Here is an 18,615-nt window from a genome sequence, read left to right as displayed (position 1 = left end):
TTTCTTCTGGCGACAGGTTCCCTTTAACTACTACTATTACATCTCCTCCCTTGTTTCAGTATATCACCCTACCCGCGCCCTCCGTTCTGCTGATGACCTGAAGTTAGCATCCTCAATAGTCAGAACCTCCCACTCCCGTCTCCAAGACTTTACACGTGCCGCGCCAATTCTTTGGAATGCACTTCCCAGGTCAATACGATTAGTCCCCAATCCCCACAATTTTAAGCGTGCCCTGAAAACTCATTTATTCAGACTGGCCTATCGCCTCAACATATTAACCTAATCTATCCCTGTGTGGCACAGCCAAAAGTTTTACCATAACCAGGTTCCCCGCATCATATTCCCACATGCTTTATGCATCCATTAGCCCTCTGTGTCTGTACTGTTACACACTTAACATTATGGCTGGTCCATACAATCAGGGCAACTGTTACCACCCACCTTTCGTGTCTACCTCTTTCCTCATAGACTGTAAGCTTGCGAGCAGGGCACTCATTCCTCTTGGTATCTGTTATGATCTATGTGATTATTGTTATGCTGTAATGTCTATTGTCTGTACAAATCCCCTCTGAAATGTAAAGTGCTGCGGAATATGTCAGCGCTATAGAAATAAAATGTATTATTATTATTATTATTATTACTGTGTCTGTTGCATGTCCAGAAATGTGTCAACATGCACAGAAAAACTCAACTCCCTAAGACCACGTTCACACGTTCAGTATTTGGTCAGTATTTTACATCTGTATTTGTAAGCCAAAACCAGGAGTGGAACATCTGGATTAACCCCTTCCTGACATCCGACGTACTATCCCGTCCACGGTACCCGGGCCCGTATGACCGTGGACGGGATAGTACGTCTACCGCGATCAGCGGCGCCCACGTGGTGAGCGCCGCTGATCGCGGCCGGGTGTCAGCTGATTATCACAGCTGACACCCGGCACTATGTGTCAGGACCGCCCCCGACACGTTAACCCCTTGCACACCGCGATCAAACATGATCGCGGTGTACCGGGAGTTAAAGGGAAGCATCGGCAGGGAGGGGGCTCCCTCCGTGCTTCCCTGAGCCCCCCACGGCAGCGCAATGTGCAGCGCTGCTGCGGGGGGCTCCTATCCTCCAGGCCCCCGAATCCAAGATGGCGACGGGGCCTTCGGAGACCTGAGGAAGCTGGCTTCCTCAGTGCCTGCAAAGCGCAGGCAAGAGGAAGTCTGCTTCAATGCCTGTGACAGATTGCTGATCTGTCACAGTGATCTGTGATGTGACAGATCAGTGATCTGTCACAGGACAGTGATGTCCCACCTGGGACTATGTAATAAAGTAAAAAAAAAATTAAAAAAAAATGTAAAAATAAATTTAAAAAAAATCGCCAAATAAATTATTAAAAAAAAAAAAAAATATTCCCCAATAAATTCATTTTTTGAAAATAATAAAAAAAACAAAACAATAAAAGTACACATATTAGGTATCGCCGCGTCCGTAATGACCCACCCTATAAAACTGTCCCATTAGTTAACCCTTTTAGCGAACCCCTTAAAAAATAAAAATAAAAAACAAAGCAAAAAATAATGATTTATTATCATACCGCCAAACAAAAAGTGTAATAACGCGCGATCAAAAAGACGCATATAAATATCCATGGTACCGCTGAAAACGTCATCTTGTCCCGCAAAAAACGAGCCGCCACACAGCATCATCAGTGAAAAAATAAAAAAGTTATAGCTCACAGAATAAAGCGATGCAAAAATAATTATTTTTTATATAAAATAGTTTTCATTGCATAAAACCGACAAAAACATAAAAAAACGACCTAAATGAGGTATCGCTGTAACCGTACTGACCCGAAGAATAAAACCGCTTTATCAATTTTACCGCACGCGGAAACGGTGTAAACGCACCCCCCCAAAAGAAATTCATGAAACACTGGTTTTTGTTCATTCTGCGTCCCAAAAATAGGAATAAAAAGCGATCAAAAAATGTCACGTGCCCGAAAATGGTACCAATAAAAACGTCAACTCGTCCCGCAAAAAATAAGACCTCACATGACTCAGTGGGTCAAAATACGGAAAAATTATAGCTCTCAAAATGTGGTGATGCAAAAACTATTTTACAATAAAAAGCGTATTTTAGCGTGTGACAGCCGCCAAACATAAAAACCGCCATAAATAGTAAGTCAAACCCCCCGTTATCACCCCCTTAGTTAGGGAAAAATAATAAAACTAAAAAAAAAGTATTTATCTCCATTTTCCCGTTAGGGTAAGGCTGTGTGCACACGCTGCGGATTAGGTGCGGATTCATCCGCGCGGATTTTGTAAAATCCGCAGGTGAAACCGCAGGTCAAAAGACCTGCGGTTTTACCTGCAGATTTCTCTGCGGTTTTGTCCTGTGGTTTTTCATCTCCTCAATAGAGGAGATGGCAAACCGCAGGAGAATCCGCAGAAAGAATTGACATGTCAATTCTTTCTGCGGATTGAAAACCGCAGATAATCCGCGCGGAAAATTCCGCACCGTCTGCACTGCGGTTTTTGATTCCCATAGGGAATCATGGTACTGGGGTCCGCAGCAGCCAAAACCGCTGCAGAACCGCAGCAAAATCCGCAGCGTGTGCACACAGCCTTAGGGTTAGGGCTAGGGTTAGGGCTAGGGTTAGGGCTAGGGTTAGGGTTAGGGTTAGGGTTAGGGCTAGGGTTAGGGCTAGGGTTAGGGTTAGGGTTAGGGCTAGGGTTAGGGCTCAGATTAGGGTTAGGGGTGTGTTGGGGTTAGGGTTGGAGTTATAATTGGGGGTTTCCACTGTTTGGGCACATCAGGGGCTCTCCAAATGCAACATGGCGTCTGATCTCAATTCCAGCCAATTCTGAGTTGAAAAAGTCAAATGGTGCTCCTTCCCTTCCAAGCTCTGCCATGCGCCCAAACAGTGTTTTACCCCACATGTAGGGTATCAGCCTACTCAGGACAAATTGCAAAACAATTTTTGGGGTCCAATTTCTCCTGTTACCCTTAGGAAAATAAAAAATTGGGGGCAAAAATATCATTTTTGTGGAAAAAAATGATTTTTTTTATTTTCACGTCCGAGTGTTATAAACTTCTGTGAAGCACATGGGGGTTCAAAGTGCTCACCACACATCTAGATAAGTTCCGTGGGGGGTCTAGTGTCCAAAATGGGGTCACTTGTGGGGAGTTTCAATAGTTTAGGTACATCAGGGGCTCTCCAAACGCACATGACACCCGCAGACCATTCCATCAAAGTCTGCATTCCAAAACATCACTGCTTCCCTTCCGAGCCCCGACGTGTGTCCATACAGTAGTTTTCTCCCACATATGGGGTGTCAGCGTACTCAGGCCAAATTGGACAACAACTTTTGGGGTCCAATTTCTCTTGTTACCCTTGGGAAAATGAAAAAATTGGGGACTAATTGATCATGTTTCTGGAAAAACTACGATTTTTTTATTTTCACGCCCGGGCATTATAAACTTCTGTGAAGCACTGGGGGGGTCAAAGTGCTCACCACACATCTAGATAAGTTCCTTAGGGGGTCTAGTTTCCAAAATGGTGTCATTTGTGGGGGGTTTCCACTGTTTTGGTACATCAGGAGTTTTCCAAACGCGACATGGTGTCCGATCTCAATTCCAGCCAAAAACGTCAAATGGCGCTGCTTCCCTTCCGAGCTCTGCCATGCGCCCAAATAGTGGTTTACCCCCACATGTGGGGTATCAGCGTACTCAGAACAAATTGCACAATAACTTTTACGGTCCTGTTACCCTTGGAAAAATAAGAATTGAGGGTGAAAAGATCATTTTTGTGGAAAAAATATGATTTTTTAATTGTATGGCTTTATGTTATAAACTTCTGTGAAGCCCATGGGGGTTCAAAGTTCTCACCACACATCTAGATAAGTTCCTTAGGGGGTCTAGTTTCCAAAATGGTGTCATTTGTGGGGGATTTCCACTGTTTTGGTACATCAGGGGTTTTCCAAACGCGACATGGTGTCCGATCTCAATTCCAGCCAAAAACGTCAAATGGCGCTGCTTCCCTTCCGAGCTCTGCCATGCGCCCAAATAGTGGTTTACCCCCACATGTGGGGTATCAGCGTACTCAGGACAAATTGCACAATAACTTTTAGGGTCCTGTTACCCTTGGGAAAATAAAAATTGGGGTGAAAAGATCTTTTTTGTGGAAAAAATATGATTTTTTAATAGTACCGCTGTACGTTATAAACTTCTGTAAAGCCCTTGTGGGTTCAAAGTTCTCACCACATATCTAGATAAGTTCCTTGGGGGGTCTAGTTTCCAAAATGGGGTCACTTGTAGGGGGTTTCCACTGTTTAGGTACATCAGGGACTCTCCAAACGTGACATGGCGTCCGTTCTGAATTCCAGCCAATTTTGAATTGAAAAAGTAAAACGGCGCTCCTTCCATTCTGAGCTCTGCCATGCGCCGAAACAGTCGTTCCCCCCCACAAATCAGGTATCAGCGTACTCAGGACAAATTGCACAATAACTTTTGCAGTCCAATTTCTCCTGTTACCCTTGGTAAAATAAAAAAAATTGAACCTGAAGTATTTTTTTTGTGAAAAAAAGTTAGATGTTCATTTCTTTTTAAATATTCAAAAAAATTCCTGTGACGCACCTAATGGGTTAATAAACTTCTTGAATGTGGTTTTGAGCACCTTAAGAGGTTCAGTTTTTAGAATGGTGTCACTTTTGGGTATTTTCTATCATATAGACCCCTCAAAGTGGCTTCAAATGTGATGTGGTCCTAAAAATAAAATGGTGTTGTAAAAATGAGAAATCGCTGGTCAACTTTTAACCCTTATAACTTCCTAACAAAAAAAAATTTTGGTTCCAAAATTGTGCTGATGTAAAGTAAACATGTGGGAAATGTTACTTATCAAGTTTTTTGTGTGCCGTATCTCTGTGATTTAAGGGCATAAAAATTCAAAGTTGGAAAATTGCGAAATTTTCAAAATTTTTGCCAAATTTCCATTTTTTTCACAAATAAACGCAAGTTATTTGAATGAAATTTTACCACTAACATGAAGTACAATATGTCACGAGAAAACAATGTCAGAATCACCGGGATCCATGGAAGCGTTCCAGAGTTATGACCTCATAAAAGTACAGTGGTCAGAATTGTAAAAATTGGCCCGGTCATGAACGTGCAAACCACCCTTGGGGGTGAAGGGGTTAAGCAGGAGAGAAATAGAAGAAAATATGAATGCAACATCGGACAAATCAGGATTTGATCGTTGTTTGTTACACATAGCTCTGCCTAGGAGCTGCGTACACAAAATGGTAATAAATCTGTAAAGAAGACCGTTTCTAAAGCTATTTTATTTTACATTTTAGTATACTTGGAGCAACTTAAAAAAAACCCAGTGTGTACAAAGCCTAAACAGCAATTCTTGAGAAAACCGGCAGCTCTGAATGAAAATGCTGGGGGAGGTGGAGGAGAGGGTGTAATGTTCACACAGTGCTTTAATGCTGCAATGTTTTGTCTCTCGCTATGAGAAGTGTGAAGTTAGTATATTTCACAGCTTTTGCTACAATTTTACAGCATTGTGTACAAAAACGCATAAAAAAATAAAGTAGCAAGATTGCATTGTGTGGAATACCATTTGGTTTTCTGCTCTGTCCATTTTTCTGCCCACAATGACTCGATGTTTCTTGCCATACCCTTTGCCAATGAATGAGATCACTATCACTATACCCGGTATCCATGTTTCTCCGCTGTGAGTGGGAGCGCCCCACCCCAAATACATAGCCCTGAGTAGGATGGACATTTCTGCAATGCACAGAGCCAGTCCAAGAAGTCACTCTATAGGCCGCCTACATACTCTGTGTTGAATGTATTTAGGAGAACTCAAGTTGCAGAAATATAGGGGGTGTGAGCACTTCTGCAATTTAACCTGTAAATGAAAAATCTAATATTATTTTCCAATTGGGAGGCAAACGTTAAAGTCTTCAGTAGGTAGAAAGCAACAATATGGTTCCTAAACAACAGAGACTTTTCTGGGACCAGTCAATTTTAACCCCTTCACGTGGTTTGCACGTTAACTCCCGGGCCAATTTTTACAATTCTGACCACTGTCCCTTTATGAGGTAATAACTCTGAAACGCTTCCATGGATCCCGGCGATTCTGACATGGTTTTCTCATGACATATTGTACTTCATGTTAGTGGTAAAATTTCATTCATATAACTTGCGTTTATTTGTGAAAAAAATGGAAATTTGTAGAAAATTTTGAAAATTTTATGCCCTTAAATCACAGAGATACGGCACACAAAAAACTTAATAAATAACATTTCCCACATGTTTACTTTACATCAGCACAATTTTGGAACCAAAACTTTTTTTGTTAGGAAGTTATAAGGGTTAAAAGTTGACCAGCGCTTTCTCATTTTTGCAACACCATTTTATTTTTACGGACCACATCACATTTGAAGCCACTTTGAGGGGTCTATATGATAGAAAATACCCAAAAGTGACACCATTCTAAAAACTACACCCCTTAAGGTGCTCAAAACCACATTCAAGAAGTTTATTAACCCTTCAGGTGCGTTACAGGAATTTTTTTGAATATTTAAAAAAAATGAACATTTAACTTTTTTTCACAAAAAAAATACTTCAGGTTCAATTTTTTTTATTTTACCAAGGGTAACAGGAGAAATTGGACTGCAAAAGTTATTGTGCAATTTGTCCTGAGTACGCTGATACCTGATATGTGGGGGGGAACCACTGTTTCGGCGCATGGCAGAGCTCAGAATGGAACGAGCACCGTTTGACTTTTTCAATGCAAAATTGGCTGGAATTCAGATTGGACGCCATGTCACGTTTGGACAGCCTCTGATGTACCTAAACAGTGGAAACCTCCCACAAGTGACCCCATTTTGGAAACTAGACCCCCCAAGGAACTTATCTAGATATGTGGTGAGAACTTTGAACCCACAAGGGCTTCACAGAAGTTTATAGCGTACAGCGGTACAATTGAAAAATCATATTTTTTCCATAAAAATGATCTCTTCACCCCCACTTTTTATTTTCCCAAGGGTAACAGGACCCTAAAAGTTATTGTGCAATTTGTCCTGAGTACGCTGATACCCCACACGTGGGGGTAAACCACTATTTGGGTGCATGGCAGAGCTCGGTAGGGAAGCAGCACCATTTGACGTTTTTGGCTGGAATTGAGATCGGACACCATGTCGCGTTTGGAAAGCCCCTGATGTACCAAAACAGTGAAAACCCCCCACAAATGACACCATTTTGGAAACTAGACCCCCCAAGGAACTTATCTAGATGTGTGGTGAGCACTTTGAACCCCCCAGTGCTTCACAGAAGTTTATAACGCCCGGGCGTGAAAATAAAAAAATCGTATTTTTTCCACAAACATGATCAATTAGTCCCCAATTTTTTTATTTTCCCAATGGTACCAGGAGAAATTGGACCCCAAAAGTTGTTGTCCAAATTGTCCTGAGTACGCTGATACCCCATATGTGGGAGAAAACTACTGTATGGGTACACGTCGGGGCTCGGAAGGGAAGTAGTTACGTTTTGGAATGCAGACTTTGATGGAATGGTCTGCGGGTGTCATGCGCGTTTGGAGAGCCCCTGATGTACCTAAACTATTGAAACTCCCCACAAGTGACCCCATTTTGGAAACTAGACCTCCCACGGAACTTATCTAGATGTGTGGTGAGCACTTTGAACCCCCAAGTGCTTCACAGAAGTTTATAACGCCCGGGCGTGAAAATAAAAAAATCATTTTTTTTCCACAAAAATTATTTTTTTGCCCCCAATTTTTTATTTTCCTAAGGGTAACAGGAGAAAATGGACCCCAAAAGTTGTTTTGCAATTTGTCCTGAGGAGGCTGATACCCCATATGTGGGAGTAAAACACTGTTTGGGTGCATGGCAGAGCTTGGAAGGGAAGGAGCACCATTTGACTTTTTCAACTCAGAATTAGCTGGAATTGAGATCAGACGCCATGTTGCATTTGGAGAGCACCTGATGTGCCCAAACAGTGGAAACCCCCAATTCTAACTCCAACCCGAACCCCAACACACCCCTAACCCTAATCTCAGCCCTAACCCTAACTCTAACCCTAGCCCTAACCCTAATGGGAAAATGGAAATAAATACATTTTTTTAATTTTATTATTTTTCCCTAACTAAGGGGGTGATAACGGGGGGTTTGATTTACTATTTACGGCGGTTTTTATGTTTGGCGGCTGTCACACGCTAAAAGACGCTTTTTATTGTAAAAATAGTTTTTACATCACCACATATTGAGAGCTATAATTTTTCCTTATTTTGACCCACCAAGTCATGTGAGGTCTTATTTTTTGCGGGACGAGTTGACGTTTTTATTGGTATCATTTTCGGGCACGTGACATCTTTTCATCGTTTTTTATTCCGATTTTTGGGACGCAGAATGAACAAAAACCAGCGTTTCATGAATTTCTTTTGGGGGGTGCGTTTACACCGTTCCGCGTGCGGTAAAATTGATATAGCGCTTTTATTCTTCGGGTCAGTACCTTTACAGCGATACCTCATTTAGGTTTTTTTTATGTTTTGATGCTTTTATGCAATGAAAACAATTTTATATAAAAAATAATTGTTTTTGTATCGCTTTATTCTGCGAGCTATAACTTTTTTATTTTTTCGCTGATGATGCTGCATGGTGGCTCGTTTTTTGCAGGACAAGATGACGTTTTCAGTGGTACCATGGATATTTATATGCGTCTTTTTGATCGCGCGTTATTGCACTTTTTGTTCGGCGGTATGATAATAAAATACCAAATATGTGTGCTTTTATTGTTTTTTTTTATTTCCAAAAAATGAATTTATTAGGGAATTTTTTTTTTATTTATTTAGCGATTTTTTTAAAACTATTTTTACTTTTTTTTTTTTAACTTTATTACATTGTCCCAGGGGGGACATAACTGTCTTGTGACAGATCGCTGATCTGTCACATCACAGATCACTGTGACAGATCAGCGATCTGTCACAGGCGTAGACGCAGACTTCCTCGTGCCTGCGCTTTGCAGGCAGTGAGGAAGCCAGCTCCCTGCAGGCCCCTGAAGGTCCCGGTCGCCATCTTGGATCCGGGGACCTTCAGGGAAAGAGACCCCCGCATTGCGCTGCACATTGCGCTGCTGTAGGGGGCTCAGGGAAGCACGGAGGGAGCCCCCTCCCTGCCGATGCTTCCCTTTAACCCACGGTACACCGCGATTGTGTTTGATCGTGGTGTGCAAGGGGTTAACGTGTCAGGGGCGGTCCGTGACTGCCCCTGACACATTGTGCCGGGTGTCAGCTGTGATAATCAGCTGACACCCGGCCACGATCAGCGGCGCTCACCACATGGGCGCCGCTGATCGCTATGATGTAATATTCCGTCCATGGGAATTAGGGCCCGGGTCACATGGACGGAATATTACGTCCAATGTAGGAAAGGGGTTAAAGAGCAGATTGCTATTGCGTATTTTGTTGCCGACACCTGAATAAAAAAAAAAAAAAAGCATTTTGAGAACACGGAATAAAGATTCTTATTGCCATACAGCAAGGAGAGATTATGACGTTGGCAGCAAAAGTCTTTATCATTTCTTTGCTGAAAGCGTAACACTCCTTTTACCAGTTCTTCTCATTATTGCTCTTCATGAGCGCACTTGCTTCCAACATGCTTGTTGGGTGGTGGTGTGCTCTTGATAAGTGACAGTTCAACAAGCAACAAGCCGTAAACTATACAATTAAAAAATAATCTATGCAATTGTTACCACCCACCTTTCGTGTCTCCCTCTTTCCTCATAGACTGTAAGCTTGCGAGCAGGGCCCTCATTCCTCTTGGTATTTGTTATGATCTATGTGATTATTGTTATGCTGTAATGTCTATCGTCTGTAGAAGTCCCCTCTGAAATGTAAAGTGCTGCGGAATATGTCGGCGCTATAGAAATAAAATGTATTATTATTATGCAGATAAAAAATCCCTTTCATGGCATTTTTGCTACAAACGGAAACTTATTCCAATAAAGACATAAAAAGGCCAGGGATTGATTGAAGACTTCTCATCACACAAGTGAATTGCACACTATGACTGCAGGTGATTGCGATTCTGTTTCTCAGACATCCTGAGATATTTCTATGTTGAATAACATTTACGAGAAAAAAATGTCATCTCAGACAGTTTATTCTGCAATGGCCCCCACCATGTGACCATTACAGGTGTCCGGTAAACATGTAATGGTCGCAGGTTTTTCCCAGAATCATTTACACAACACGTTAACACAAGATCCAGTTGTCCGCTTCTCCCGCCAAACCGATCCGGGGTCTCCTTATAAATATATCTTGTTTTTGTCTTGTGCCTTCAATATTACAGCAGTGTTCTCTCCTGTGTGGAAAACACATCTCCCCAGACATTCATTTACTCTCAGTGTAGGGTTTGCTGAACATTACATAAGCCAGGCATTCATCCCGCTCCACCTCTGCACGTCCTCTCCCACACCGCCTCTGCACGCCCCCTCGCACACCGCCTCTGCACACCCATCCCCACCCACATGCACTGGCTTACTGCTACCTTACAAAAATGCCGCTTTATTTTCTTTGTAACCCGAGAAAAGCTAAAACTGAACTAAAATAGTTATAAAGATTCTAAGCCGATAATAGAAACGCCACATCCACACTCTGTGTATCGAGCTTTGTGCACATCTGCCGTTTTGCTGTGCTTTCACGCCGCAGTTTTGCCGCAGCAAGGAATATTTCAACTGGGATTAATCAGACCGATCTTACCAGTTTGCCCCCACAGATGCCATGTTAGGTTAGGACTAATTGTCATCCCCCTAATCAATCATGATCATCCAAAAATAAACACTTTTTTTTTGTCTTTAATAGAATTGTTTTTCAGATGCTGTTCATACACTAAAATCATTGTCAGCCGCGCATTAAATTTCACATTATTTTCAGGCAAAGGAGGGGACGTCCACATGTATTGGATTTCCTGGAAAAAAAATATAGGGAACACATAAACAACAGACTATAACTCCAAGTAAGTCAAACCTCTGTGAAACCAAACTGTCCACTTAGGAAGTAACACTGATTGACAATAAATTTCACATGCTGTTGTGCAAATGGAATAGACAACAGATGGAAATTATTGGCAATTATCAAGACACCCTCAATAAAGGAGTGGTTCTGCAGGTGGGGACCACAGACCACATCTCAGTACTAATGCTTTCTGGCTGATGTTTTGGCCACTTTTGAATCTTGGTTGTGCTTTCACACTTCCTGACGAGGCCGGGTGCGGTGAAACACGCGTCGGGGCTCTCGTGCATCTCCCCAATCCCTCTGCATTGGCAATTATGTCTCAAGGTAATGTGCAGACCAGTGTCATTATTACTTCACTCTTTTGATACACTGCATTTGCACTTTATTATTCTGTTAGTGTTATTTCTGGTCTGCCAACCATAGAATTCATATAAGACCATAGCCATATATCTAACATCTTTGCAGCACTATTGGGTAATGCGTGTTTCTTAAGTACTACTTTTCTATCATATTCAGTACTTATATTTTTGGCTGTATCACTCTCTGAATACCCTGTCTTTTAAGATTATTGTTGCAATAAAATGTATTATTATTTTTTCTAAAGAGACCCCTATCTTTTGTTCGTTTTCAAATATTTATGGTAATTTAACCCACATAGTAGTGACCCTATTTGGATCTCTTATATTTAGGTTATATTTCTTTTATCTTTTTGGTTTATACTCCCCCTGATACATCCCTGATCGCCCACTACCTTCCAACTGTTAGGAGTGGCGGAAGACACTAGATAAAAAATAAATAAAGTGCCTTTGCCACTCGGGGTCCACCGTGCGGAGAATGGAAAAACCACTGCTAAGAGAGGCAGAGCACTATGGTGGTAATGTGCACAGGGTTTAACTGCACCCAGTGCACTAAAGCAAGCTCTGTTATGTTCACAGATCTGCAAGCATAAAGCATACAAAACCGCTGAGTCTGTTCTAGGTCACAGACACCAGCGAAGCAGACACGGTATTAAAGGTCACAGGAGTAGCCTTAGACGTCAGGACTACTCCATCTAGACCTACCGTGAAATAAGTTGCGTGGCGTCTCAACTGCGAACGCCCGGCAGGACTGCTACCGCAGCGCGGCGTGAACTAAGCCGCAAGGAAGGCACCGCTAAGTCGCAAGCGCGATGCAGGACGCTAGCTGCTGAGACAGATGGAGCTTGAGCGCGCTAGCGCTGCTACCGGCTGAATCCCACACACTCACACAGACGTATTATCAGAGGGAAGGGGTTTCTTAATAAGTCAGTCACCAGTCCAAGCATCCATCACCATACACACAGCAGCAGTATGAAAATACTAGCGCATGGCGGAACGGCCATGCGCACTTTTTATAGTGTACGGGACCTTCCGGAATTCTCCAGGTCTCCAAAAGGAGCCAATAGGATCCGGAGCGGGACCTGAGCACCTGACTCCCGAACTCCAATGAGAGCTCGTCCTGTGAGCATGCTCAGAAGATGGCACAAAGGACTTAGCCTCTGGAGATAGATGTGAGAATCTGGATTCCTGCATAGGCATGGTAGAAACCAGATTCCTAACATTACCCCCCCTCCTAGGGCCCCCTCCTCCCTGAACCCTCCGATCCACCAGCCTGTGCCCGACAGTGTCACAGACCTCAGACTCGCCCAAAAGCGAGCCTGATGAACTGGTAGGTGAAACTGAAAACCGGGACATACGGACGGTATCAGCAGAGGTCAGGTCGCCAGGTGTCAGGAGGGATACCTGGGAGATATTGGGATCGGGAGTTTTAGGAGAACACCGCCGTGTGTCGACAGCCGTCGCCACACTCCGTTCGGGAAGACTGTCCCGAGCACATAAGGTGCATGCCCGAATGAATTTTTTCACGTTCCGAGCCCTGTGAGGCCACCAATACGATCCGGCCAGAGACTTCATGGTCTGCATATAACCACGGTGGCCGTCCGCATTGGAGGCGTGTGCCCACGCAAGAATTTTTGGCCGCTGGCGAGGAGGGAAAAAAGTCTCGCCTACCGACTCACAGTCAGACCATTGCGGGGCGCTGTCTTCCTGGGAAGCAGCATGTAGATGGTGACAACCGCATATGGACTCTTGAGCCGGACGTGTCTCAGAAATGGCGCGAGACACCTCCATGGACTCGGGAGGTAGAACCTCTGGCTCGGGCCGCTCCAGAGGCTCAAAAAAGTGGGGAGCCTGAGTACCTCTCCGTTTGGAGTGAGCCCGCTCCATACCACGCTCCGAAAAACGGAGGTCGATACGGGAGGAGATGGAAATAAGCTCCTCTAGAGAGGTAGGAATCTCTCTAGTGGAGAGAGCATCGCTAACGTGCTCTGCTAAACCTCTCCAGAAAACAGGAATTAATGCCTTGTCGGACCACTCCAACTTGGACGCCAGTGTCCGAAAACGGACGGCGTACTGGCTAACCGATAGGGATCCCTGAGACAAGGCCAACAACTGAAGAGAGGTGTCATGGGTGACCCGGGAACCGAGAAAAACTTGCTTGATGGCTGTTAGCAAGTGAGCAGCGGTCCGGATCTCGGGGTCACCAGGCTCCCACAGGGGTGTAGCCCACTCCAACGCCTTGCCCGACAGTAAAGAAATAATAAAGGCTACCTTGGCCCGCTCTGTAGGAAATTGCGCAGCCAGCAGCTCCAGGTGTATTGAGCACTGGCTGATGAAACCCCTGCAGGAGGCGCCATCCCCAGAGTATTTATCGGGCAATGGGAGGCGGGTAACTGTCAGCGCAAGGGTGGACATGGACATACGCCCGACCGCATCTGTGAGTGCCTGTACAGCAGTAACTGTGGCCTGCGAAGCTGCGAGAGCCCTCTCAAGGGTAGCCAAGCGAGCCTCGAGCTGTCGCACACACTGTAGAAGTTGCTGCTGTTCTGCCATCTCCAGCCAGACCCTGGCGATAGTATTATGTTAGGAGTGGCGGAAGACACTAAATAAAAAATAAAGTGCCTTCGCCACTCGGGGTCCACCGTGCGGTGGTTGGAAAAAACGCTGCCAAGAGAGGAAGAGCACTATGGCGGTAATGTGCACAGGGTTTAACTGCACCCAGTGCACTAAAGCAAGCTCTGTTATGTTCACAGAGCTGCGAGCATAAAGCATACAAAACCGCTGAGTCTGTTCTAGGTCACAGACCCCAGCGAAGCAGACACGGTTATTAAAGGTCACAGGAGTAGCCTTAGACGTCAGGACTACTCCGTCTAGACCTACCGTGAAATAAGTTGCGTGGCGTCGCAACTGCGAACGCCCGGCAGGACTGCTGCTGCTCCGCTAAGTCGCAAGCGCGATGCAGGACGCTAGCTGCTGAGACAGATGGAGCTTGAGCGCGCTGGCGCTAGCGCTGCTACCGGCTGAATCCCACACACACACAGACGTATTATCAGAGGGAAGGGGTTTCTTAATAAGTCAGTCACCAGTCCAAGCATCCATCACCATACACACAGCAGCAGTATGAAAATACTAGCGCATGGTGGAACGGCCATGCGCACTTTTTATAGCGTACGGGACCTTCCGGAATTCTCCAGGTCTCCAAAAGGAGCCAGTAGGATCTGGAGCGGGACCTGAGCACCTGACTCCCGAACTCCAATGAGAGCTCGTCCCGTGAGCATGCTCAGAAGATGGAACAAAGGACTTAGCCTCTGGAGATAGATGTGAGAATCTGGATTCCTGCATAGGCATGGTAGAAACCAGATTCCTAACACCAACACGTAATCTCCGGTCCTCCCAAGACCTCCTTCTCTCCTCCACACTTATTCGTTCCTCACCCAATCGCCTCCAAGACTTCTCCCGAGCGTCCCACATCATCTGGAATTCTGTGCCCCAACCCGTCTGATTATCCGCCAGTTTCGGAACTTTCAGATGGAACTTGAAAATGCCTCCCTTCAAGAAAGCGTACAGCCTGTAATAACCCCGCTGCCACCTCACCACAGCCTGCCATAGCCCCCTGCTCCCTCACCACCACCAGCACTGTTGCAAACCCCCAACCTTCTGTCTCCTTCCCCATTATCAGCCCACAAGGGCAGGGTCCTCTTCCTCTGTACCAGTCTGTCATTGTTTGTTTGCTCCTTGTAACTTATATTTGTGTTTGATATGTAACCCCTTCTCATGTACAGCACCATGAAATCAATGGTGCTATATAAATAATAATGGGGTAACGTTTTGCCGCGTGTGACTTCTACAGCCTCTGACTGGCATAGAAACAGAAACAAAAATGGTAAAAATTGTTTAAGGTTTTGTTTTTTTTCTAACTTCAACCTTACAGAAGCGTCGGCCATTTATATACATTGCTGCTACTGTAAACTGCTGCAGATTTTTCTTCCAAACAATCCGAATGGAAAATCCAAAGTGATTCTGAAACATATGGGTGGGTTGTAGATAAATTAGTGACAAAATGTACAATTGGTGGAGAAAGGTTGAACTTGATGGACCCAGGTCTTTTTTCAACCTACGTAACAACTATGGATTTACCTCACGACTGATTTCGATCAAATAAATGACCATGCACAATTTATTCTGATATTGGGTTGAATGGTCAGGTACTGTAAGTGTAGGTAAACGGACGATATTTCATGGTCAGGGTACAGACATTCCTCGGACCAGCTTCACTTGCAGGACAGAATGGAATCTCTCTACGCTATTCACTGAATCCATTGAGACCATGTGGGCAACACCATAAAGAGAGCTTTACAAATGAATGGTACACCAGTCCTACTCCCAGGATAACGGTATGTGATGGCATAATGTACAGCAGCCAGACCCCTTTAGCCTTCATTCCAGGTACACTAACCACTTGGCATTACATTGATTTTGTCATGGAACCGGTGGTACGGCCATTTCTCCAAAGTGTCGCAGGAGCCATTTTTCTACAAGACCCCAGACCACATGTTGTTGACGCCTGCATGGTCTACACATACTACCACAGTCTGCGGCATCTCTGGACTTGTTTCCCATCGAGCACGCCTGCGACGTCATTGGTTGGCAATTGTAAAGTAAGCTGCCAGCAGTGGATCTTGATGATTTGCTTGAATTCCTCAGACAACCATTAATTACCTCATTGATAGGAGACAAGGCTGTAAGTGCGGGGTTTTTTCTCCACGCATTGCTCATACTCGTTACTGAATAAATCGAGATGTATCTAAATTTTAATTTCCAATTTTTCACCATTTGCATGTCATTAACTTGTCTGTCTGTCCTGTGATTTCCATAATTCTATGACTTTTCCTTCTTGGTGATGCAATTTCATCATTGTAAATGCCTTTAGAAAAATTGAGTTATGCTTAAAAAAAAAAAATAATGGCTGTCAGGAAGGGGTTAGAACTGATGGGTTTATTATACTGTGTCCGAGAATTAGATCCTTTTTGAGCAGCTGAAGCACAATTTTTATCCTGCCCTAGAATTTAGATTTTCAGCTCTTACTTTACTGATACTTTGCAGCAATCATTCTGCTGTGTGGTCAGCACTAAGGGTATGTTAAGATTTTATTTTTTTTTAATACAGTTTTTGAGTAAGGTTCCGGCTCCAATACTGAGCACAACCAATTTATTACGCTGTGACTGAGCTGCAATAATCACACCTAGCAAATGCACACAAAGGCAGAGAAAAGGGAAAGCGCTTGCTGAAATAATTCATCATCTTGATGCTACTGAGCAAGGGCCGCCGGCGCCATTTTGCTGCAGCCACTTTTTTTTCTCCAGCAAAATGGCGGCGCTGTATGCACAATAGCATCTATCGGCAAGTGAAAAATGCTACTGTGCCGCATCTATCGGCAAGCAATAGATGCTACTGCGCATGCGCCGCTGGCGACATTTTGATGGATCTTTGTTTCTTACCCTTCGATATTATATGCAGTGTCTGTAGTTTACGGTGCAAAATCCTGATGACAGGTTTGCTTTAACCCCCTTCCCCTGGAAAACTCCTTTCCTCACTTGCTCCGGTGCCCAGGATTCTTGGAAGTGTAGCACTTACTGTACATCACACAATATCCAATAAATGCAGTAAAGAAACACTGCAAGACGTCATGTGGACACTTACAACAAATCGGGTCACAGACCGATGGCGGCCCATCCATTCTGATGATTTCTGTTGCTCTCCTGTGAATTCAGTGTTTGCGCCAATTTATTCCCCGGTAATTGTCAGATCGGCGGTTTCTTTCCAGTTTTTACACGGCCTTCCACAAATCATTTTATCTCATGGACATCAGAGGCAAAATATGTCATCGTCCATACACTGATACGAGGGGTCACAGGGTGCAGGAACATTTTCTTCCGCGTCTCCATTACTCCATGTACAGCCAGGGTCATTTTGGAAAATGTTTAAAACGAAAAATAAATATGGTAAGTAAAGAAAAAAAAAAAGCTTTTATGAAGAACCAATATAAACAGGTTCCCGGTCTTTAGAAAGGTTTTTATGTAAAAGCCACAAAATAGAAAATACCGAGCATCACCGATGGCTCATGAGAGCTAACAGCTTCAGCTGATGAGAAATACCGCAGGCATAAAAACGCTGAATCTTCGGGTGCACACCATGAAAAGCACAGTCGAACAGTCCAAGTAAAACAAAAGAGGTGGCGCTCACCAGAGTAAAATCCAAACTTTATTGGTCAAGTTACATTAAAACATCTTCGGCAGGCGGGGGGGCAAAGGAGTGCAAGGACGACGGCCGTTTCCCGCTGAGTTGCGCTTCTACGGGTCACCCGCCTGCCGAAGATGTTTTAAAGAAACTTGACCAATAAAGTTTGGATTTTACTCTGGTGAGCGCCACCTCTTTTGTTCTACTTCGACTTTTTTTTATGTAAAAGTGATTGCAATCGAGGATGTGAAAAATTGAGAGTGTGCACAAGATTTCCTGCGGACTCGCCTAGAGTAAAGACGCTCCAATGAGTCATTACATTCATGCTGCCTGAACCATAGGGGCGGTAGGTAATCGAATCGGAGTTTGGCTGCGACTTTAGAGAGAAAACATGGTATTGAAAAGCCGGTCAGGGAGGATAGGGAGAGCTCCAATTAGTCCGATGCAGCCCCCTGGCCGGATTCTCAAGTAGATTGACAAGTCTCTCCTGTGTATATCTATTGATATAGGACAGACTTGTCAATCTACAGGTCACGGACGGAATTAGTTGTGCCCACTCTGGACTACTCAGGTCTCTCCCTATTGTGCCCGAAGGATGCTCCCTGATTCCAACATGGATGTCCAAACTACCAATCTAAAAAAGGAATGGATCATGCCCCCAAAATCTCAACAACTGAAAAAATATATTTTTACATATTAATAAATGCAATTCCTCATTTTCATTTACTGTGTATATATATATATTTTTATTTTTTTTTTGGGGGGGTGATTATTTCCAGGATTCCTTGTATGACAAAAATGGAATGGTAATGGAATCATACTTTTCCCAGTCAGTATGATTACAGTGATGTCAAATGTGGAAAAAGTTTAAAAAAATTGTCTTTGGTGCACTATTTTTGGAAAGCTATTATTATTTTTCTATCGACAGAGATATGATTAACCTTGTTTGTTTTTTTTTGTGGCGCGCTGATATTTTTATTAATACCATCTTGGGG

This window comes from Dendrobates tinctorius, unplaced genomic scaffold (assembly GCF_039654945.1).
Source record: "Dendrobates tinctorius isolate UK_male_01 unplaced genomic scaffold, ASM3965494v1 ptg000116l, whole genome shotgun sequence".
Classification (NCBI taxonomy): domain Eukaryota; kingdom Metazoa; phylum Chordata; class Amphibia; order Anura; family Dendrobatidae; genus Dendrobates; species Dendrobates tinctorius.
This window is presented reverse-complemented; position numbering follows the sequence as displayed.